The sequence below is a fragment of the Sinohyriopsis cumingii genome, chromosome 10 (assembly GCF_028554795.1).
Source record: "Sinohyriopsis cumingii isolate HCF-2022 chromosome 10, ASM2855479v2, whole genome shotgun sequence".
Taxonomy (NCBI): Eukaryota; Metazoa; Mollusca; class Bivalvia; order Unionida; family Unionidae; genus Sinohyriopsis; species Sinohyriopsis cumingii.
Window position 1 is genome coordinate 46,808,867 of NC_142970.1, and position 24,833 is coordinate 46,833,699.

Below are 24,833 nucleotides of genomic sequence, written 5' to 3' on the forward strand. Positions count from 1 at the left end.
TATACAGTACTCAGATTTGATCAACCTGAAATGTAAAGAAAATTATTATATAATTAAACTTATAATGGCATAAAATAAATAAAATAATACGTTAAATTAAGTACACCACTGCCTACTTTGTTGTTTTATGCGTTGTATCGTCATCAGAGTGAATCGCTCCGGTGGCTTAGTGGTTAGAACGTCCGCCACGGATGCGGGAGGTCGTGGGTTCGATCCCTGGCCGAGTCATACCAAAGACTTACAAAAATGGCACTAACAGCTTCCTCTCTTGGCGCTCAGCATTAAGAATTAGGACTGGTCGGCCTGGTATCAGGATAATGTGACTGGGTGGGACATCAGGCTACATCACTATAAACTGTCCCTTTGCAGACATAGTAGCGATATGACTGAAAAGTTATTAAAGCTACCTGAAAAATCCAAATCACATCACATCACACGTCATCAGAGTATATTAGAATTGAACTGCGATACTTTTTATGCAACTGAATATATTGACCCGATTGGACTCATTTACTTTCAGACACAAAATGCCATGTTTCTGCTGTAATGATCAAGCGGTGTCTTTGTTGTTTTGTTTTTTTTAAAATTATTATTAATTTTTTTAAATATATATATGCACATATAGCGTCATCCGGGTACCCTCAGAACTTATGTTAAAATACTGGCACTAAATTCTAGAGTTTTAACCGACGAAAACGACGACCTAGGATATCCTGATGGCGATAGCGGAAACCTACTGAGCATGTGTGTTTTTTCTAACCTTTCCCTCCCCGTTTTAAATATTTTGACGATTATGTATACAACACTATTGCTGTCTGAATATCTAAAACGTAGCGGGAAACGTCATTGGAAATTCGGACTAGGAAGTAATCATGCGATGAACTCTTGTTTGTTTTGGGGTTTTTTTGCTTCTTGGACCGTGCGGGGTGCTAAAACATACTGAAGATAATGTAAATACACTTTCGATATTGTTATATTAACTCCTTACTAAATTATAGCATACATGTCAGTAACATTTATAACAAAATTTGTTTATAAAATAAAGATCTCAAGACAATATATATATATATATATATATATATATATATATATATATATATATATATATATATATATATATATACACACACAGTGCATTTAGTATGTGGAGGGGGACCAGTTTCAGTCGGCTCGTTATCGTCTTTATGTGAGATGAATTAAATACCGATAAATTACAAAATAGTTTATGGTTTCCAATTTCAAACTATGATTACGATAGCAGTTAGGGAATCACTTAAAGAGATACTCCCAGCTACTGTACATTTACGAAGATAGACGCAGATGATATTAGAAACTTGTATAATAACGTGCTATATACACCAAGCTCATATTAGCGATTTTGTTAATAAAAAAGTAACGTCTCTAAATTTTCTTCCGGATGCCACCCGCATCCCTGAAAACAAACATGCGTACTGACAGGATAGTATGGTATAAAAGGTTACAACATAAACAACCTCAGCTATGCGGCGGCTAAGCTGCGAAGTTCCCTTCCACCATCAGTTGTACAGTTTCTGTGTGAGCATATAGTGCGTAGTGTTCACAAAGTGGTGTGCATTCATGTACGGTTGCAGCAGATACCAAGACTTAAAAATAATCATTACTTTTTGGAAGGACGAGGGTTTAAAATTCAGTGCTTGTCAAATACCAGTGCTTGAGAGAATACCACGATTTTTTTGTTTGTTTGTTTGTTTGCTTAGCCATTGATGTAACCTTCTTGCTTGCATTCTTTCGGCAGCCGACTACTTTAAAATCACCAGTTTGATTGTGCTAGGTTTCATTTTGCATTTTTAGTGTCCATTGTGTGTTAAAACCTCATATTCATAGTCTTTATCTATATGTATGTATATATGTATGTATGTATGTATGTATGTATGTATGTATGTATGTATGTATGTATGTATGTACGCTTCATGTATGTACGCTTCAGTACAGCTTCATACATTTGTAATGGTGTCTATCTCTCTTTACACATATAGCTACATTGGTTGAACAGTTTATTTGTCATGATGGAATATGTTCTTGACAAGTCCTTTTTTTTTTTTAAAGATAATTATATTTAATAACATATTAATGTCAGAAAAAAAGGACAAAAGAGCTCGTGATTTATTTTATTTTACCACGCCGTTACATGTTTTATTTCCTAATGTATTACACTTTGTTTAATTTGTTATTGTAACCGCAACTAGGTGCATGCCTGAAATTTGTGTTTTGAAAGTTTTGTTGTAAGAAATTATTATTTGAAATAGTATTATAGCTTAAAACTAAGAACATAATTTTATTTATTTGTAAATTTTAATAAATTTAAATATAGTTAATCCTGGTAATTTAATTTTGTATTATTAATTAAAATATAAACTTGTCTTATTATTGTAAACATATTTCGTGAAATTATCCATGAATACTGTATATATTAATCATTCCAGAATAAATAGCTAACCACTGCTATGATCATCGACTTCAAATAAAAATGATAATTCCTCATTTTAGAAATAGACTTTACTATCCGGGTTATCTTAGGTTAAAGGTCAAGGGGCTTAATATGGCGGAGTAGCTTGCAAGGTGGGTAACAAAATATTAGCCGGACTGTTTATGTTGTATTTCATTTATATCCAAGCGAGAATACCTTTTTTAGGGCGATGAAAGTATATTTTAGTTGAGTCCTATCCAATTTTTAGGATGTGTTGAAACGAGGAAAAGTAGGTCAGTGACAGCTACCGAGCGGAAGGCATTATACACCTGTCTTAATAGCGGTGACTGTAGTGTGGTGACAAAGTCGCTAATTCTAATGCTGTTCACAGGCAAGGCACACTATTAATCCCATTATAATGTTTGTTATTATTCGCAGATGCCAAGCATTGGATTAAGATTTACCCATTCAATTTTGGAATAATTGATTTTTTTCTCGTCAAAGAGGTCATACTTTCATATATGTAAGTGTTAGGCCTACTTGTAAACAAACAATACGAAAGGGGTGTGGTGACGTGGATTAGAGCCCTGTAGTTTTTGCTATCAGAATGGATTGCAAGTAATACTTTCGTAAAGTAGAATCCCTTTATCCAGGGTGACTAATTATAAACACTAAACTATTAAAAATTAAGCCTCAATTCACTGAAAAATTTCACATGCTGCTTGAGATTTACTACCATTCTCCTTCACCCAGATAATCTTGATGTGTGGAATTTGATACTAGACCCATTTAGTGCCCCATTTAATACAAAGCACCCTTAGAAATAATTGTATTTGTTGAAGTAATCGAAGCATAATGGAGGAAACTCATGACGGGAATGGATGTGAGTTTAAAACATTCCATTAAGATAGCCAGGATGGTTATCATGTTGTGTCACTGGGCAATAGCTTTATTTCAATGGCCCCAGCACTAAATAATGTGTGTTGCTTTGCTGTAAAAAATCCAAACCAAACTAGGTGTGACCAGTGTATGGGCATGATGTACCTAATAATTTGTTAAAAGTACTGTTAAATCAAGCAACCGGTCAACCTATTTTTTGTATCTGTTTTGTTTTGTTTTGTTTTTTGTAATGCCAAACCTTACTCTGCGCTTTATGTCCATTACTGTGCTGATGTGCCTGTAAACAACATACATATATGTTCACATAATATTCTTTTTAATTTTTTTATGGCAGAATTCCTTTAATATATTTCATGGAATATCTTATTAGCTCAGGTCACACACACACACACACACACACACACACACACACACACACACACACATATATATATATGCAGTTGAAACTATCATCCACACAAATAGTGATTGTCATATCAGGGTTCGATATAGACTTGGTATTCTCTGGGTTTTGACCCTTGTCATTTAAATTTGAACCATTACACAGGTGTGTTTCTATGGTGTTCGAGAAATTTGTGTAATTCACAATCATGCTTACTTGAATGGACCCTGAATGTCATTGATAGTATACTTTTCTACTTATATGGGCATGCCTATAATAACGTGTGTAAGGTAATATTGCTTTCTTGTGGTGGAAGTATCTTTTTATCTTTGATAAACGTCTAAAATATTTGAATGAAGTATATGCATGCAAATATTTAATCTTGGTTTTGCCTTGATATCCCATACTTTTCAAAGAAAAGTTGGGGATTATGTATCCCTGCCTGTCCACATGTGCTTGTTTAATGTTGTGCAACTCCTTCATCTCAGCTTGAGAGACTTCAAAATTCAAGAAATGATTGAGTTTTGTCCACATATCTGTACAACGGTTTTGGAATATTTTGATTGTGGAGGCTGGGAAAGAAGATTGTAAACTTATCAGTGTATCCCCTAAGGGTGCAAGACTGAGAGTCAGAAATCTCCTTTGTGTCAAAACTGGTGGACAGACTGAGTAAAAAACAAACTTTGGCATCAAAACTGGGGGTCAAATTAAAAATTTGGCAGTCTCAGGTGCAAATGAGGGTAAAGGGAAACACTGCTAATGCATGTACAGTCAAACCTGTCTACAGCAGCCACATGTGGGAAAAGGCAAAGGTGGCCTTTCTATACAGGTGTCCTCAGAAGGCAGGTTCAGCTGTCAAACTTGGTTCGTGACATTTATGTACTATGAATTGAATACCACTAGCATTTTTTAGCAAAACAATTGGGTACATGCACTTTTTTATTTCTTTCTCGAGCTCACACACACAAATACACACACAGAGACACCTTACCTCATTATCAGTAGAAACGTCTCTTAAATAAAATTGCTAACTGACAGCTTACATGCAGTTGTCAAACACACAAGACTGACGTTTTGTTAGGGCAGTTGGTATCATTAGGCATGAAAACAAGTGTTCACACTTTAAACAGTTGATGGATTAAGCTGTTGCTCAAACTCACTGAAATCAAAAGACATTTGGCTTTTGTTTTTGATTTTCAACAATTAGGGAATGAAAAGAATCTTCCTGTGGCTATTGTTATTAGCACTTAAACTGCTAATTTGAGTTTCCTCTGACCCATCTGATCCTATTTTTGATGTTTGGACATTTTGGTTGGGGTATAGTGTCAGAGTCAGTGGCCTATTGAAAAGTTGGAATTCACCGCTGCAAAGCCAGATTTATCATGCAAAGAGCACATGTAAATGATGTAGTCACATAATACTTTAAAACCTTGACATGCACTCTGTTTCTGATAAATCTTACATTTTTCAAGTTGCTGCGACAGCGACAGGTTTCTGATTATTATCATAATAAATAGGGGCCCCGAGTGGCCGAGTGGTCTAAAGCGCTCACTGTTCCAGATCACTGCCATCTCACCTCTGTCTGCGTGGGTTCGAGTCCAAGGCTCGGCTAGCGTGGGTACGTGGGAAAGCCTCCAGTAGCTTCTTGTGGGTCGGTGGTTCTTCTCCGGGTTTTCCAGGGTTCTTCCTCCATCAGTTATACTGGCCACCATGTATAGCCTATCTTGTGCTGAAAAATGGCGTTAAACCCTAGAACAACAACAACAAAAATCATAATAAATATGTTGAGAATTACATGTCCTTTGGTTCTTTTACAAACAGTATGTGACTTCATTTTTGTACAGTAACATTGGAAAGAGGTTTATTGTTGATATCATGTGACTGTTGGACCTTTTTGATGTCATGGATATGTAGGTTGTGAGATTTGTGTAGTCATGTGGCTAGCAATGCAAATGGTGATCACCTGGTCAGATTTCATCATGATGTAGTTTTGTCTTTTTAGTCTGGGAATGATATATATATCAATTATAATATTCACAGTTTCTCAAATACTTTTCTTAAATACATTTCCTATCGATTTCGTGCAGTATGACTCTGTAACATCATTTAAGTTTGCTGGTCCTGCTGGTAAGTGGCTACCAAACTATTCAGTAGGCAGTTAACTCTGACCCTATGCCCAAAGAACAATGTCCAAATATCGATAATGGGGTGGGAAGGGTCAGAGGAAACTTAGATTACTAAACCATAAAGGATATCACTAATGCAGTGCACATCATATAATGATAAAAACTGCCTTGCTTTTGAAGCAGAAATGTTGACACTTTTGATTTTCACATAATTATGAAGTACAATCAAAATATGAAACTTTTAAACATTGATTCACATAATATACTTTATATATACCATGCCTTACTCATCAAACAAGAGAAGTTTAATTTGCCTACTTGGAGTGTTCGCTGGTGATATGCCCCAGTGACATTGGTAGGTTGAGACCACTGCATGGTCAAGAAACACAGTTCTACTGACTGTGGAAGACAGGTAACTGCTGATTACATGACAGTTGAATAAGAAGCCGGTGGGGTTGTGTTAGAATGCCATTGTAACCAGGTGACTGCTGAACTTGGGTGACCATTAGGACAGGTTTGTCACTATGTTGAAAGGGGCTATTGAGCTAATGTTAATTGCCAATAGTATTAAGATAATGTTCCTCTGCTGCAGAGTTCATTCTTCTATTGAACCCTTTTGGGGAGGGTGGGCTCAGGAATGTGGAACGTGTCTGATGTGCCTGGACATACCCTGTAAGAGTTAACTTATAGAGACAGGATATGCAGTTTTTCACAGCAATTAGCATGTCAGATTCATATAATAAAAAGCATATGGGATTGAACTCTTCCATCTAATCAGTACAGCTTTGCTGTCTTAGAGTGTTCTTGGACAAGATAACTGTTCATTTGCCCTTGTCACTAAATGGCCTACTTGTGTTGCTGTGCCATACACCATGCCACCCCCCACCCCACCCCGCCCTTAGACTCTTTAAAATTCCAAACACTTTATTTTGTTCTGAAAATTATGTAGTAGAATACTTTTTTTTCTTCTAGTGAATTATAAAAGTCAGCTACAGAACACTAATGAAGTGCTACAGATTTTCACTGGGGCTTAATTTTGGGACATTACTTTTTGGTGCTTCTTGCTGTACTTACAGACTTACATCCTGGATGCAGGCTAGTGTTCTTTGTGTACACATGAAGCATAGTGTGCATAGTCCAGGGTATCTATATTATATTAAGCTACAATATGCATACAGTGTACATGCTTTATTATTTGGACATCCTGAACCTGAATGTAGCCAGATATTCTTGTACATATCAATAAACATTTTATGCAAATGCATCTTCGAGACCAGTGTAATTATTTGTCTCTTTCCAACTGAAATGTATACATGTAGTAAGCATCTTCAAGACCAGTGTAATTATCTGTCCCTTTCCAACTGAAATGTATACATGTAGTAAGCATCTTCAAGACCAGGGTAATTATTTGTCCCTTTCCAACTGAAATGTATACATGTAGTAAGCATCTTCAAGACCAGTGTAATTAACTGTCCCTTTCCAACTGAAATGTATACATGTAGTAAGCATCTTTGAGACCAGTGTAATTATCTGTCCCTTTCCAACTGAAATGTATACATGTAGTAAGCATCTTTGAGACCAGGGTAATTAACTGTCCCTTTCCAACTGAAATGTATACATGTAGTAAGCATCTTTGAGACCAGGGTAATTAACTGTCCCTTTCCAACTGAAATGTATACATGTAGTAAGCATCTTTGAGACCAGGGTAATTATCTGTCCCTTTCCATTCAGAAATGTATACATGTAGTAAGCATCTTTGAGACCAGGGTAATTATCTGTCCCTTTCCAACTGAAATGTATACATGTAGTAAGCATCTTTGAGACCAGGGTAATTATCTGTCCCTTTCCAACTGAAATGTATACATGTAGTAAGCATCTTTGAGACCAGGGTAATTATCTGTCCCTTTCCATTCGGAAATGTATACATGTAGTAAGCATCTTCAAGACCAGTGTAATTAACTGTCCCTTTCCAACTGAAATGTATACATGTAGTAAGCATCTTTGAGACCAGGGTAATTATCTGTCCCTTTCCAACTGAAATGTATACATGTAGTAAGCATCTTTGAGACCAGGGTAATTATCTGTCCCTTTCCATTCAGAAATGTATACATGTAGTAAGCATCTTTGAGACCAGGGTAATTAACTGTCCCTTTCCAACTGAAATGTATACATGTAGTAAGCATCTTTGAGACCAGGGTAATTATCTGTCCCTTTCCATTCAGAAATGTATACATGTAGTAAGCATCTTTGAGACCAGGGTAATTATCTGTCCCTTTCCAACTGAAATGTATACATGTAGTAAGCATCTTTGAGACCAGGGTAATTAACTGTCCCTTTCCAACTGAAATGTATACATGTAGTAAGCATCTTTGAGACCAGGGTAATTATCTGTCCCTTTCCATTCAGAAATGTATACATGTAGTAAGCATCTTTGAGACCAGGGTAATTATCTGTCCCTTTCCAACTGAAATGTATACATGTAGTAAGCATCTTTGAGACCAGGGTAATTAACTGTCCCTTTCCAACTGAAATGTATACATGTAGTAAGCATCTTCGAGACCGGGGTAATTAACTGTCCCTTTCCATTCAGAAATGTATACATGTAGTAAGCATCTTTGAGACCAGGGTAATTAACTGTCCCTTTCCAACTGAAATGTATACATGTAGTAAGCATCTTTGAGACCAGGGTAATTAACTGTCCCTTTCCAACTGAAATGTATACATGTAGTAAGCATCTTTGAGACCAGGGTAATTATCTGTCCCTTTCCATTCAGAAATGTATACATGTAGTAAGCATCTTTGAGACCAGGGTAATTATCTGTCCCTTTCCAACTGAAATGTATACATGTAGTAAGCATCTTTGAGACCAGGGTAATTAACTGTCCCTTTCCAACTGAAATGTATACATGTAGTAAGCATCTTCGAGACCGGGGTAATTAACTGTCCCTTTCCATTCAGAAATGTATACATGTAGTAAGCATCTTTGAGACCAGGGTAATTAACTGTCCCTTTCCAACTGAAATGTATACATGTAGTAAGCATCTTTGAGACCAGGGTAATTATCTGTCCCTTTCCAACTGAAATGTATACATGTAGTAAGCATCTTCAAGACCGGGGTAATTAACTGTCCCTTTCCAACTGAAATGTATACATGTAGTAAGCATCTTTGAGACCAGTGTAATTATTTACCATCCTCCAAGTCAAATGTATACATGAAGTAAGGATTTTTGAGACCAGTATAATTATTTGCCACCCTCAAAATAAAATGTATGCATGTAGTAAGCACTTTTGATACAGTGTAATTATTTGCCCCCCTTTCAAATGAAATGTAATACTGTATAAACATTGTTATTGCAGTGGTAGTAAATTGTATTTTTCTCCACCAAACCATCTGAAGACATTTTTAAATAAAAACTGCATAAAGAAGTTAATGCATTAATGTTATGTGAAACATTTTAATTTTAGTCATTTACTCTGAAGTTGTTTCGGTAGTGCTTCTCTCGTAAGACAGGCTGTTTTTGGATGCATAGAATCAACATAAGCTTTATATTAAAATTCAGTGATTTGAGTATTTTACTCTATGGTTGGAGCTCATTGCATTTTTAAAAATTTCTAGGAGTTCTTATGTGGGCACTGCAGGACACATTTAATCTTCAAGATGTCAGTTGTGCGTAAAATGACTTGGTGAACTTGACTTATTTTGGGTGTATTTGATTACATTGGTAGAATGGGCTGGTTTTCTTGGTCCTTGAGAAATGCGCTTAGTTCCTGTTTTTTTTCTTTCTGTGTGACAAAGTCAGAATTACGTAAAAAGTACAGTTAAACCCCCCAAATAATGTCCGGATTCACCACAATTAAATATGGACTTAGTTTGTTGCTGGGTGTTCTACTTGTTAGGGTGTCCGTCTTGAATGTAGTAGGTTGCAGATTCAAACCCTGGCTGAGTCAGACCACAGACTTATGAAAATGGTACTGATAGCTGCCTTGCTAGGTGCTTAGCATTAAGAGTTACGACTGGTTGGTCTGCTGTCAGGATAATGTGACTGAATGGGACATGTCTGCAGCATTATGCCTCAGTGCTAGATATCACTATAAACTGCTACAGTTCAGACATCGTAGTGATATGACTGAATTTTTTTTAAGCTACATTAAAAATCCAAATCACACACACTTCATATCTCAGGAACAGTACTCAATCATCTTTGGAGCAGAGCAGAAAATAAAATTTTGCATAGTTTGAATATATGAAACATTTTTGTGTGTCTTTTTAATTAAGTTGTTGCATTCAATATGCAGATATGCTACTTCTATTTATAAACTATGCAATGTTTTGTGCATGTTTAAAGTATGGGATCAGTGTGAGATGGAGCCTTTAGATCATATGCATCCTAGTTAGTCTTGGTTATTAAGATGCTTGACACATTCATAATAGTACTAACATCATACTGATTAAGACCTAGACTGGTAGCCCAAGTTTGCATCTTGCTAGTGTTAAAGGGTAAAATAACCCATTGAATTAAATAATGCCATGGGTTCCAAATCAGGGAAATTCTTATCTGGAGCTGAAGTACAATATACACTATTTCACCTGTGATAAGTCTTGTGGGTGGGATGAAGGAATGTCTGCCTAAAGTTTGATAATATAGGGTCATGGGTTTATGATAAGATAAATATGACCTTAGTTTAAAATTGGAAAATGTTTGTACAAGTTATGGTTGGGTTTCTCAGATGCTTAGCAAATAGATGATAATAACAATAATAATAATAAAATGCAATGCCCTTTACAATTTACAGTTATTTTAAAAAGGCAGTGGTGGAATATACCTTGGGCATGGCAGCATCACAGGCATTATTTTATTCCTGTCATATAATTTTTGATATTTAAGCTAAATGTAACTCCCATTATTTTGTAATAAATTATTACTTTTGTTTTTAAATTAAAAATGTAATACATAAAAGAAGTTTTTGTTCAGTGAATTCATGTTACATGTGAATATATTTATAAGTAGATAATGACACGTACTGCTAATATTGTATCACAATTTACAGTAAATAGCTTCCACACCTCTATCAGATAAATGTATCAGTTATCTGACTCCTTTCCTTTGATTATACCCAGTTGCAGATATTCCACTTGGGTCACAAATTGCTGTCTCTCTTTCTTAGTAGTTATATTGATGTAAGCGTAATGTCTGCACAGTGGACCCACCCCCCAAGTTTAATTTTGTTGTGAGAGTGAGGCTCATTATTAAGGCACATTGATGATACTGCTAACTATATGTCTGCATCATGTGTATGTACATGCTAGAAAGATTAGCTCCTTTTAGATATGTACTAATTGGGAGCTTAACCATTTGGAAGTGAATGCCATCTCCCAAGATGGTCAGAGGTATATGCACTCACCCAACATGGTCTGAGTTAACTGTATGTTCTCTCCCAGCATAGTTAGAGTTGTGTGCCCTTTCCCAGCATGGTCAGAGTTGTGTGCCCTTTCCCAGCATGGTCAGATGTGCATGCCCCCTCCCAGGCATGATTATGCTGAATTATACGGGAGGAAGATATGATTCTGAGACTGTTTAAACATAGAAAGTATATAGCTAACAATAAATTAGGCATATCTAGTCAGGAGCTGTACAAAAATCAAGAAGACTATTCTGATTTTGGCAGCCGCTGTCCTCAGATGAAACAAAGTCTGAACAGTGACATGCAATGGCATGTATTAAGCCACCCCCAATGTGTTTCCTGTCGGCTGACTATCCCTATTTTTCGTTGCTGACCTTAGCACTCCCACCCCCCAGTACAAAAATTCCCTAAATTTATTTGTGCATCTAGTTTAGCCCAGTACTTGATGCACTTATTACATTATATGTACTAATCATTATGATATATATAATGTTTAAAGAAAAATAAATAAATAAAAGCGACCCTACATACCTACCCTAATTTAAAAACCAGTGCAATGCAGAATACTTTTTTTTTTTGCCTAATTAATCCCAAAAGTGTGTGTGTGTGCATATTTAGGCATGTGTAGTTATTATGTAGAATACAGTATGAGTAAACATACACTGTGTATAGGGGTGTAGCCTTATCAAATTATCATGAGAGGTTACTGGATAAAGTAGTAGGACAAGATACTTGCAGAAAATCATTCAACTTTGGAGAAAAGTGCAGTGAAATGTGTTATGACCACTCAGGAGACTAGATGAAAGAGACATCAGTATGCAAGGGGTCTTTATGTACAGGTTGGAATCATATAGGTAGAGTGAAAGATAGAAAGTGCATGATAGAAAGTCCTTCAATCGGCAGGTGCGTATACCCAGTACACACACACACACACATGCTGCTACATCAACGTAAGCTTTTTGTGGCTGTTGAATGCATGCACACAGACACACAGACAGACACAAACAGACAGACACATTGACACACCCAGATAAACAGAAATTAATTGCATAGAAATTTATGTAAATAATAATAATAATGAGGACTTTGTGTAGCGTCTAATCTTTAGAAGCTCTAAGCGCTTTACAACAATAGACAACACCTATAAGATAAGAAACATAATAATATTATTACAAAAACAAACAACATGAAATTAGAAAAACATTAAAAAATAAAAAACATTCAGAGAATATTTCAGGTAGGAAACATTATTAGGTCTTTAAGTTTGTTCTTGCAGTCGAAATAAGTGAGTTTTGAGAGCCCTCTTCAATGTGATCACTGTGTCTTTGTGTCTAAGTTCAGTGGGCAATTCCTTCCACATTGCTGGGCCCTGGTATGCAAAAGAACGCTGTCCATATGACTTTGTTTTCATAGTGGGAATAATGAGTATACGATTGTCAGAAGAGGAACGTAAGTATCTTGCTGGTGTGTACACATGGGTGAGGTCAGATAGGTATGTTGGACTAGAGTCCGACAGTGAAATGTAGGAGAGAGAACAAATTTTGTGTTTGATTCTGGATCGAATGGATAGCCAGTGTAGGGTACAGAGCAGCGGGGAGGTGTGCTCTGATCATGGTACTCTAAGTATGATCCGAGCAGCTGTGTTTTGAACTTTTTGAAGTTTCTGGAGTAGATATTGAGATGAACCAGACAGAATTGAGTTACAATAGTCCAGTCTTGAAAGTAAATAAATACAGTTTTATTTGCAACCAGGAACAATGTCAAGCAGGGCATGGGTAGGTGTGGTAACAGGAATTCCCCCGGTACACAAACCCCTATCATCTCGCACTTTGCTGTGTAATGGACAGATAACTGCCCTCAGGATCTGTCTGGTAAATTCTTTGCCGCTGCACGATCACAATTATAGCAACAACCTGATTTCAGAGCTTCTCCTTGGGTGGGCTGGCTTTAAAAGGGCACACTGTAAAGACCCAGTGAGGAAGTTTGTGGGCCCCTCCCCCTTTCCTAAGGACAAGGGTGGACATTAGAGGGGACTTGCTCCTGCTTCTGCAGAGTGTACCTCTTTTGTTGGTTCCTGATGGTGCCAGACTGAACCATTTTTCATAGAATTGGTCTCACAAAACAATAGATGGCTTGGTCCTTTCTATCATAAAAGATGGTTACTGTTGTTGGTTTTTGGACCCCCTTACTCCAGTAACCCCTTCCATGCTCATTTACCAGCAAAATCTGCACTTGAAAGATTCACTCCCGTCTTCAAGAGGGTGCGGTAGAGAGGGTGTTAAAGGACTGATCTCTTGCCTTCTACTCCCAGAGAGATTCCTGGTTCTAAAGAAAAGTGCTAAGTTCCAGCTAATTATCAGTCTTTTCTCCCTAAACAGCATGCAAAATTGCCAGAAGGTAATTTCACATTGGACAAGGGCATGAAATAGGTAGCCAGTCCATCAGATGATTTGGACTTAAAAGTATATGAAGAAAATCTATTCTGTAAATTGTATCTTCTGTTATTTTAAAAAGAAAATATAGAAACCAATTGACAGATACATATGGGAATTGCTTCTGATAGCCATTCACCTCAGGAAGAATCACCAACGCACTTGAAGCTATTGGTAAGCTTTTTCTTGTACCCACATTGACTGAGCTGAAACTTGAGCTCCTGTATACCGTTGTGAGATGTCAGTAAAAGCGAGTGCCTTTGACCATTTGGCCACCCAGGGGCCTTCTGAAATTGTCAAAAATTACAAGGCATGAAAAGATTACGGTGGCTGAAAAGCCTGAAAATATAAATGATCAGTGAATGTAGACATACAGTATTTGTATACAGACCAAACAAAATTGACCTTCAGAACTGCCTGTATCTGTAGATAGCATTTCATGGAATGGAAAAAGTGTTTTGTTGGTTGCATTGGGCAAGTAGTTGCTACATGTATATACACTTAGATATATAGGGAAATTGGAGGGGACTCACAAACTTTATAGCATACATTATTTTCACTTCCTTAATATATAACAACCTCAGAAGTCAAAGTGCTGCAGGTCTGAATGACTTCGTTCTAGTTCTCGGTGGTTTATCGAGGATGCAGACATACAAGTGTCTTTTCTTGACCGATTGAGTCATTTGAGTTAATGGTGTACAAGTTACTGACAATTTACTTTGCCTAATTTGCATAATGTATTTGAATTGATCATAAATAACTTTTTATTTCAATAAGTTTACTTTAGTGTACTGTAGTTTGCTGTACCTATAATCGAAAGACAAGTTCTAATAAGAAAAAAAAAGATGAAGTTTTTTTCAGAGGAATGTTGTATGACAGCGTAAACTTTGAAGGGAAGGTTTTTGTCATGCATGTAACCAAACTGATAAATATATTCAGACTTGTTAAAGTGACCACATGCATATAAGGACCATCTGTATTGAAAGACCTTGTTTGATAAACACATTATTTGATGCATTTTTTTAAAAAGTTCATAGTGTCCAGATTTAGATGGCCCTCTAAGTGATTTTCATACTCAAGTACATCTACAGACTCCCCCCACTATAAGGTCACTCAAGTACAAGTACAGACTTCCCTCACTATAAGGTCACTCAAGTACATGTTCAGACTTCCCTCACTATAAGGTCACTCAAGTACATGTACAGACTTCCTTCACCATAAAGTCCTTCGTTATTGCACAGTTTCGGTTAGTCAAGTGTGGTCATAAATTCCATTTCATCAAGTGATAGATTTTTACAAGGAAGCTTCTTCATAAGGAGGTATGCTCCAAGTTTCCCCCATGGGTAGTGTTTTGATTCAAGTGGTCAATCATTACAAGGAAGTTTTACTTTTAGGAGGTATGCTCCAAGTCTCACATGGACAGTGTTTTGATTTAAGTGGTTGTTTATTATTACAAGGAAGTTTCAAAATATGAAGATAAAAAATAATAGATAAACAAAAAAAAAACAACTAAAATATTGGTTTTAATCTTGTATTCCTTCTTGTAAAAGTAAATGACAATATTTTCAGTCCCTGTTTTAGCTAGGTTTTGATTTTGGCCTCTTTGCACTCATCAGTCTCTTTCTATTTACCTACTAATCACATTTTCAAAGATAATTGGCATAATAGTTTTCTTCTCCTTAGTCTCGTGTATTTGAACAGCAAATAAATTATCCCATGTGACCTTGTCTGTTATAAACATTAAACTGCCATTGTATTTTTCTTTCCACAGTTTTGACATGTGGATAAATCTAACAATGTTCCATTGTTTTTGCACTTTTTTGGCCAGTGGAAATGTCCCAAGATTCATTCCACTAACTTCCTCAGTCTTGTACTGTTTTTCTTTTCTTTAATCAGACGTTACCAAATGCATCTACATGCTAATTTCTGTTGACCAGTATTGAGAAAATCAAGTTCATCTTCAGTCTCATGCTTGACTCCAAAGAAATTATGTTAAGTTGCCATAGGAATAAAACATAATCACTTGAAAATGAAAGTAAATTCTGCACATGACACCAAAAACAGTCGATTTTATGATGATTTGGGACATTTAGCATGGGAGCTCATGTGACTGGGTGGGAATTATAATGTTACATGTCTGCGGCATGATGCCCAATTACTTGAGGTCACTCTAAGCTGCCTAACTGTAGAAATCGTAGTGATATGAATGGAAAGTTGTTAAAGGTGCATTAAAAATCAAAATCACACACAAACTTGTATTCTTCCAATAAACAGAATAGGTATTTTTCCAAATAGTGTACAAAAAAATACTAGCATTCCTAAAATTGTGTAAGGATTTATTATATGATGGATTAATGCTGTTCAGTGAAGCGTATCAAAATGAGGTGTGAAAGTGCATGCATGTATAATTAGTCATTTGAGCAAAACAAAACCAGGCAATGACCATAGATTAACCAGTTTTATGTGTGCGAAGTTCTTACCTATGTGGATTCACTGAATCATGTTACAATCACTTGAAGTTTGTTTGATGGCTCGCACACTACATGATTGATACTTGCTTTGTATAAATGGATATCATAAACAAACTTTTTGCTGACAAAAAAAAGAATAACTTGGGTACAGAGGTTTCAGCTCGTGGAATTTTCATGTGTTAAAAATATTTTTGCATTCAAAGAACCACTACCGATGAATGAATTGGTGAAAATTAGACTACTTTTTTCTTTTTGCATTTTGCTCAAAAACTCAAACTCCCTCTACTTTTTTGCAAAGGTTTGTGTGCCATTTACTGTTTGATTTAGATCTAGCATGAGATAATCAAAGTTCTGGACACACAACTACAGTTCCAGATCCTACATTTTTTTGCCAAAGAAATATATCTGGATTTAAAAAAATGATTTTTCATCAGGACTTTTTGTCTTAATTTAAATATGTACATCACTTCTTAAATCTATATCTTTCCTACAGTCTCTAATACCACCTGCTTTGGTCTGTTGTGAATAATACAAACAAATTTAGTTTTGACATTGATGGTTGTTTCACAAAAGTAAATGTCCCAGCTTTTAAATAAGAATGGTCTGTGGTGAATTGTGATGATGTCATGTCCTCTGGAACAAGGATATTTTCCTATTATGCAGAAAATTTGGCATTCAGGATTAATGAGTTACTGGCAGTCTAGTTTGCATTACAACGCATATGTCTCACAGAGTGGCAGTTGCTACACTTGACAGGAATGTTTCTGCTGTCAGTGGCTCATTATAGATGGTGATTTGTGAATCAAAAGAATTGTTCATTGTAGTAGTATGCACATTTAATGAAATTTTCCTTCCTAGCAGGTGCACATCATTTGGCCCCCAGGATTTTCTCCTCTCCCTTTTTATTTACAGTGGTTATTTATATTTTTGAGTCATGATCAAGCGGTTTGTTAAAGCAGAGCATCATTCATTGTATGTGGAATTACAAATGGTACAGTAAACATCTCATTTATTTCTTTTATTCTTAGTACAGGAAGCACTATTAGTCTCTTACCTGAAATATTTTGATTACATTTTGAACAAAAATATGTAAAGTCATGAAACATGTATCATGATATGTGACATTCTGAGTTGGAGTCTATTCTTTAACTGAAAATGAAGAGAGGAATACACCATAGCATTTAGGAAAAACAAAGAGATTTTTCTGACTATGGGAGGAATTTGATCTTTATTAAATCTGCTATTCAAGTAAAGGTGCAAATAGCAGGTGATGTGCAAGCTTAATTTGGATATTCTGTTGATTGTTCGGGTGTGATTGTAGAGTTAGCTTAAATCTCACAATCACTTTTAGTAGTTCCTGCTGGGTTACCTAAATTCAATTTACAATAACCCAGATCCTTCCCCAAAGCTGTGGGCACAATATATTTTGGATCCTGGCCATCCTGCTACCAGTACACAAGTATTTGAAGGAGTATGCTTGATAGAACCCTAATCAGTTGCATAATGGAATCTGGCAATTAATATTTTTAAAAAAAATACTGGTGGTGCCCTATTCAGCAGGTGCTCTGGATGCTAATTGATTTATCATTAGAATGTGCTACATTTGATGATATTAGTAACCTTAATACATTGCTCATCCAGATAAAAGGTCCTGAATCACATATTTGGCATGATTTCTTCACACCTCAGGGTCCTTGTTTTGATAACCAGGCAGGCTCTGGTGGATGCAAAAGTAAATGTTACTGTCAGGGTTACTGGGTTTATGCTTTATCACTTTCCATCAAAAAGGAGTATTTGAGCCATCAGGAGTTTTGTGACTTCGGGTAGCTTGCTTTACAATCAACACAAATAATAGTAGAGCATGCCAAATGCACTAAATAGCACTGTAAGACACTGAGATAAAGAGACAGAGAGATCAGACTTGACAGGTTTTATATGTTTGTTGTAGTGTTTTATGACTCTAAAGCACAATAGTGCTGGATTAAGGTAAATGTTGAAAAATGTAAAATGTACAAAGATTTAGGAAGATAACCCGCTTCCACTAGATGTTAACAAAAAAGTATTGCAAAACAAAATATAAATTGTCAAGGTGTTAAGTTCAGTTAAATTTATATTAAATAAAAGATAAAGGTATACAAGTTTGTATGTATGGGCTGTGATGTGAGAAAGTGTGAGAATGGTTCTGATGATCTTGGGTTTCCTGTAACAGGTTTGACAAAAGTTAAGTAGGTAGATCTTCTTTTAATTTAAAAATTCTGTTTAATATATTAGTTGGTATATTTTTTTTAAAATTATATTGTTTAACAGAAGAACTTATGTGTTCTGACTGGTCAGCATTAAATATAGATTTTACTTTAAAAATCCAGAACAGACCCAGAATGATTTTTAAATTATAAATGATCGTTTAAAAATGCACTTTAGAACTTGGCCTTGAAATCATTGATACAGTAACATTTTTTGATGCACTAAAACTTCCTTTATTCAAGGCTTTGTGTTATTATATCTGTAGATTTATTTGTTAGTTGCAGCAGAAACTAGTTTATCAGAGCAACAACTTGTCACGTCAGCAGCTAGTTTGTCACAGCAACAACTTGGTTGCAAAGCAGCAATTTGGTTGTCACACCAGCATCTACTTTATCGTAGCAGCAACTTGATTGTCACAGCAAAAGGTAGTTTGTCACAGCAGTGGCTTGGTTGCCTCAGCTGCAATTTGACTGTCAGTTTGTGTAATTTTAAATAGGTCTTTTTTTGTTTCTTTTTGGTAAACTGTTAATTGATTGTTTGAGTGATTAATTGGTGTTTAATAGGTAGATCATATACATGAAAGATTATGTAGTGCTTGGTCAGTAGGAATAAAGAGGTAAATGTACACCAGAAGTAGCCCATCTAGTCGGCTGTGGGTGGGATTCAAGCGTACAGCTGCCAAGATTCATTATAGGCTGAGATCTTGTGTCACTGAACCTTATTTTGTTTCTTTGGCACAAATAAGGTTCATCCATGTTTCCTATTTTTACACATAAGGAAGACCCACAAGTAAAGATTTAAATATTGTTACATGTACCTTTAATTTTTGTCTGAATTGTGCATCACAGACTTACTGAATAGTGTGTGCTTACTACAAGAGAGGCACACGGCTGATATGATTCCAACCTGTATGTAAAGACCACTTGTTTATTGATGTCTCTTTCATTGACTGATAGAAACGTCTTACTGATTTTATTTTTGTGGGTACCAATAGAGAGCACATGATCTATGATCATTGATATAAAATGTATTTAAACAAGATGAAATCTGCAATGAAAACAGAGCTGCATGTATTTCAGATTAGCGCACATGGAGAAAATAATCTAGAGTTGAACAGTATTTTAAGTGTAATTTCCCATAAGACTTCAGGCAGAATGTCAAGGGTTGGTAGGACTGCAACTTTGATTTCAATCCATGAACTGCTGTTAAAGTTATTGAGCAGAAGTGAACTGAATGGCTAATTGAAGCAGTAGAAATTCTAGAGGAGAATGGTTACTCAAGTATGATGAATTCAAATTTTAGTCTGGAAGGCTCATGGCAGGAGAGGCTGCTAATGATCAGATCTTCAGGTTATAGATTTATTAATTTCTGCAATATGTTTACTTTTCCAGTAGTATATATGCTGAGTCGATGTTAAGTCAAATCGTTACATGGGTGCAGTAGTTTCTTTGTCAACTAAAATAACTGCCCTGAGTATTGCTGGAAGAGTGAACATTATTTGTAGAAATGATTAATCCCATGATGTGAGTGCCAGTGATAACAATGTTTGAGTTTTATTTTATATGTAAAATAAAAAATTAAGCCAGATATTAATATCAATGGAACAAGATTTGAGAGCTATGAATTAATTTTTATTTATTGGGGATCAGTTTGTATATAGATTTTGTTGCTGCAAACCTGGGACTGAAATACCCCAAAACAAATGATTATGCATTAAATGGTGTTTGAAGTATGTGAATAATTTTAAGTACCACTGAGAATAGAAATCGTGAAAATTGACACCTTTGAAAAATTTAATGTATAGGATGATTTGTCTGCTTTTAATGAAGTATTGTACCCTTATTGTTTGTTATACCTGCACTTTTAATAATAATAATAATAATAATAATACTACTATCTTTGTTGAAAGAGTGTGACATAATAAGTTGCATGGAACTAATCTTTCATGTGCCCTCTATTGTGTGCATATTTACATTTAAAGTACATGTACATAGTTTCACACACACACACACACAGACAGACAGACAGAGCATTGATAAAAAGCTATATTTATAAATGGACATAAACAGAAAAATTAAATGAACGTGCTGCAACTTGGTACATTGTTTGTATACAGTACAATGTAATGTATTAACAAAGTGGAAGGTCAGTGAATTTATACTTGAAGTTGTAATGTAATTGTCAAATTGAACAGTTTCCACTTTTCATCCATTCAATTAGATTATAATTAAATGCATTTATATTTGTATTTTCTCTGATTTCCTTTGGGATTTAGTTCCAGATTAATGATCCTCAATATTGAAAACTTTTCTTAAAGAGATTTTTTTTTGGTTTTGGGCTGAAAAGGTGGTTAGCTGACATTGATCTTCAGTTGGGAGTGTTGCCTTGTTTTCTAGCATGAAATAGTTCGGTGAGATATAATGGAGCCAATTGTTTAAAACTTTACAGTCAGGAGCATAGCCTTTCTCAAAAATACTTGTTGCAGACCATGTGGTATGTGCCTGTCTTGTTCCGTATATACTCGTTTATGAGTCCAATTGCAAAATGTATTGACCCAGATCTGCAGTCGCATAATGCACTGGCAGATCTCAGTCTGTGCAGTTTATTATGAGTAACGTGTAGAACAAACAACGTAAAAAAAAACTCTTATCAGCAGGTGCATTATACTATGGCAGATCAGGATCTTTGTTGTTTGTGGTTTGACTTGACTTGTAAGTAAATATATAGGGTATTTTTGTCAGTGTTTTCATGCATCCAGCTATCTATCTGTCCATCCCTCAGTTTCCCTGTAACTTTATCTCCATTTGTCTATCCCTCAGTTTCACTATAACTTTATCTCCATCTGTCCATCCCTCAGTTTCCCTGTAACTTTATCTCCATTTGTCTATCCCTCAGTTTCCCTATAACTTTATCTCCATTTGTCTATCCCTCAGTTTCCCTGTAACAGTATCTCCATCTGTCCATTCCTCAGTTTCCCTTTAACTTTATCTCCATCTGTCCATCTCTCAGTTTCCCTGTAACTTTATCTCCATCTGCAATGATAGAGGCAGGCAGTAATATTTGATATGTTGTTTTGGGTAATGAGTAGATGCCAGTGATGGTTTTTGAATCAAAGATGCAGTCGCAAGGGGAGACTAAGAGATGATAGGGTTGGGTGTGTGTTTCACATATGGTGTGATGTATTTAAAGGATGAAGACAACAAAGGTTTCGGATCTTGGACTTTGTCCTGGGTGGAAGTGGGTGGGACGTAGTCCTCAGTGGAAGTAGGTGGGAAGTCGGAGGGTACATTAATGTGTCTTTGAGGACTCTTTGTAACTTGAATTCCATCTACAATGATTGAGGCAGGGTGATCATATCTGATTTGAAGCTTTACATGATGAGTAGATATCAGTGATGGTTTCAGATTGCAGAAGCAACCCTGTTGAGTGAGTGTAGGTGGTTTATGTCAAAAGGTCCCATTTGCATGGGTCATAGTGACTCATCCTTGAAACCTGAACTCCATCTGCACCAGCTGAGGTAAGATGATCATATTTTTTGTATGTTGTTTTATGACGATGAGTAGATGGAAGCAAAGGATTGTAATCCTAAATGCAGCCCTTGGTGGAGGAAGGGTGAGGTGATCAAATATCACCTTTTCATAGGTAATAGGGACTATCCTGAACTCCTTTCTGTACCACATGAGGAAGAAGTTATATTTAGTATAAAGGTGAGTAGATAACATTTTAAGACCCTGAATACAGCTCTGTATCCATTTACAGAATAGTTCATAATTTACAGGTTTTAATTTAATTGCATAATACCATATATACTCATATATAGGTCAGATCAACTGCAATTTGTGCAAAGAGCCAAAACTGATATGATTTTCTTATTGGCCAGCATATCTCAGGGGTACAGTATATGCAGTTTGCTTGGATTAGTCTGTAAAATAAACAGCATATACCCTGTTCTGCTGCCACACAATCTGCCAGGTTGTATGGGTCTGTGCAGTTCATTAGGCCTAATCTATAGAAGAGATCAATAACATAGACCCTAATCTATTGGTGCATTAGGTAGATTAAGGTGTGTCTTTAAGTAAGTTTGATCCGAGTTCTCATCATATGCAGGTATATTACAGTATGTGTTAAAGTGGTGACTACATTCTGGGATAGGGTTTTGGTTTACCTAGATATCAGCCAGTTGGCTTTGATGTATGCATTTTGTATTCATATATAAAGAATGGGTTTGTATTCTTGTTCATACCTGCCCGATACAAACAGTGTGGTATTGTTTTGTAGATGTGAGCAGCAGGTACTTGTCAGGTTGTGTACATAATAATACTGTTCATATCGGTGATGCTTCATGTAGGCAGGGTAATTCTTTTTTCAGTGTCCATTGTACAAGACATAATGTATGTTGTCGGCTCCAACTTAGGTTGAAATTTTTTTATGTATACAGTTATAACACTTGCAGATGTGCTTTATAATAGTTGCTTTTAGTCAGATGTATGCAGATACAGGACACTAGTACATTTATTTACATGTGTTGATAAAGTGAAAATGAAATTTTGCATACTGTTTCCTCAGGTTTTCTTAGTTGATACCGAATTAATCTTACTGCAATTGCATTTCTTCACACATTTCTTATTTAAGGGCGGGAATGATTATAAATTGAAGTGAAGGAGACAGATATTTGCACATCACTGGAGGATCTGTCTATATACCTACCATATTCTGATGTAGTGTTGGTGTGGTGGTAGAATCTTAAAAAGTGTTCTGTTCACAAAGATGCCATTGCACAAGATCCTGAAAAAAGCATCTTCCAGTTAAGAATAAGCAATCTTTACATATAAGTCTATAGAAAATTATTGGAATTTCAGAGCTAAATAAAAGAGAAGTAACTTGTCTTTTTTTTTAAAGCTTTTAATATGCTTACTGGGAAAAATAGTTGGTAGATATGGCATTGTCAGTTATCATCACTACACACACATACAAATACTCTCATGATGTAAATAAGAATATACACCAAGTTTCTGTCTTTAAAATCCAGTTGATGGCAAAATATGGGCTAAATTAGACGTAGTCATTAGGGCTTTGAAGTTAATGCAGTGTCTTTTGTGTTCATCTTTGAACTTGTTAGAGATTGGATGGTATTGTTTTCAAGCTTCCCAGCTGGATTCTTTGAGTTCTTGCTGATCATAAGGTTGGCAACCATATCCGATGCACATTTGACCATGAGTTATGCTAGGAAAAAAGAATATACGTCACATTCAGGACTGACCATTAGCCAGTGGCTAAGTGGTTAGATCATCTGCCTAGGAGCTTGTGGGTTTGAACCCCGGCCGAGTCATACCAAAGACTTACAAAAATGCTTTTAACAGCTGCCTCACTTGGTGATCAGCATTAAGAGCTTAGTGTTAGGACTGGTCAGCCAGGTGTCAGGATAATGTGACTGGGTGGGACATGATGCCACATGCCTGTGACATGATGCCCTGGTGCTAGGAATCACTATAAGCTGTTACACTGCAGACATCGTAGCAATATGACTCAAAAATTGTTTAAGCTATGTTAAAAGTCCAAATCAAATATACACACACTCATTTTGGGGAATCTTACAGGTAGTATATTAGTAAAAAGTGCCTCTGTCTAGTATGGGTGATGATACTTAATTGATGCAAATCAACTGTGTAAACTTGAATGTGTGCTTATTATTGTTTTTTCAATCAATGTGGAAGCATGAATAAATCAATCCTGAAAAACAAATGGTATTTTAAGAAGATTAAGGCAACGAATGACAATAAAGAGAACTAACGTTTAATTCAGCGTGTTCATTATGTTCTGGCATGTCTTGATGTTTACATACAGGTTGTGCTGCAATTTCAACGGATGTTGTACACTCCAGAATGACTTGCATCAATATATTCCTTGCAGTATGAGCAAAGAGTTTTTGTTGTTGTTGTAGGGTTTAACGCCATTTTTCAGCACACGATAGGCTATACATGGCAGCCAGTATTAATGATGGAGGAAGAACCCGGGAAAACTCCGGAAAGAACCACCGACCCACAAGAAGCTACTGGCAAGCACAAAGTCAAACTCCATCAACCAGGAGTTCGGAAATTGAGTTTTGCTAGGCTTACTTGTTTAGCTTATTGTTTCCTGAATCAAAGGAAATGCATTAATGAATCGCTCAGACCTCATAGAATGTTGCTGCTGTTCTCGAACTTGCCAATCATTTTTAATAAAGATGGCTTAAACATTCTTTTAAGGTGGTGGTGTGTAATAACTTATAAGACATCACTTTGTTTTATCTGTAACTTAAAATGCCTTGGGTTGTTAAGCTTTGTAAACTTTACCTATGTAAAATAGCCTTATGGACTCTGGACTCCCCACACCAGTCTTCAAAGAAGTTACAAATCACATTTAATGTCAGCCAGTTAAGTAATATGTTGA

At 36.0% G+C, this 24,833-nt stretch overlaps 1 protein-coding gene across 1 annotated transcript in view; it reads left to right on the top strand.

Annotated features, from left to right (window-relative positions):
- The first annotated feature begins 2,559 nt into the window (after nucleotides 1-2,559).
- LOC149789989 (uncharacterized) overlaps nucleotides 2,560-24,833 on the top strand; it is a 226,954-nt gene continuing 204,680 nt past the window's right edge. Inside the window, exon 1 of the mRNA XM_089972076.1 lies at nucleotides 2,560-2,598. The gene's annotated coding sequence lies outside the window, so the exon portion shown is untranslated. The remainder of the gene's footprint in view (nucleotides 2,599-24,833) is intronic.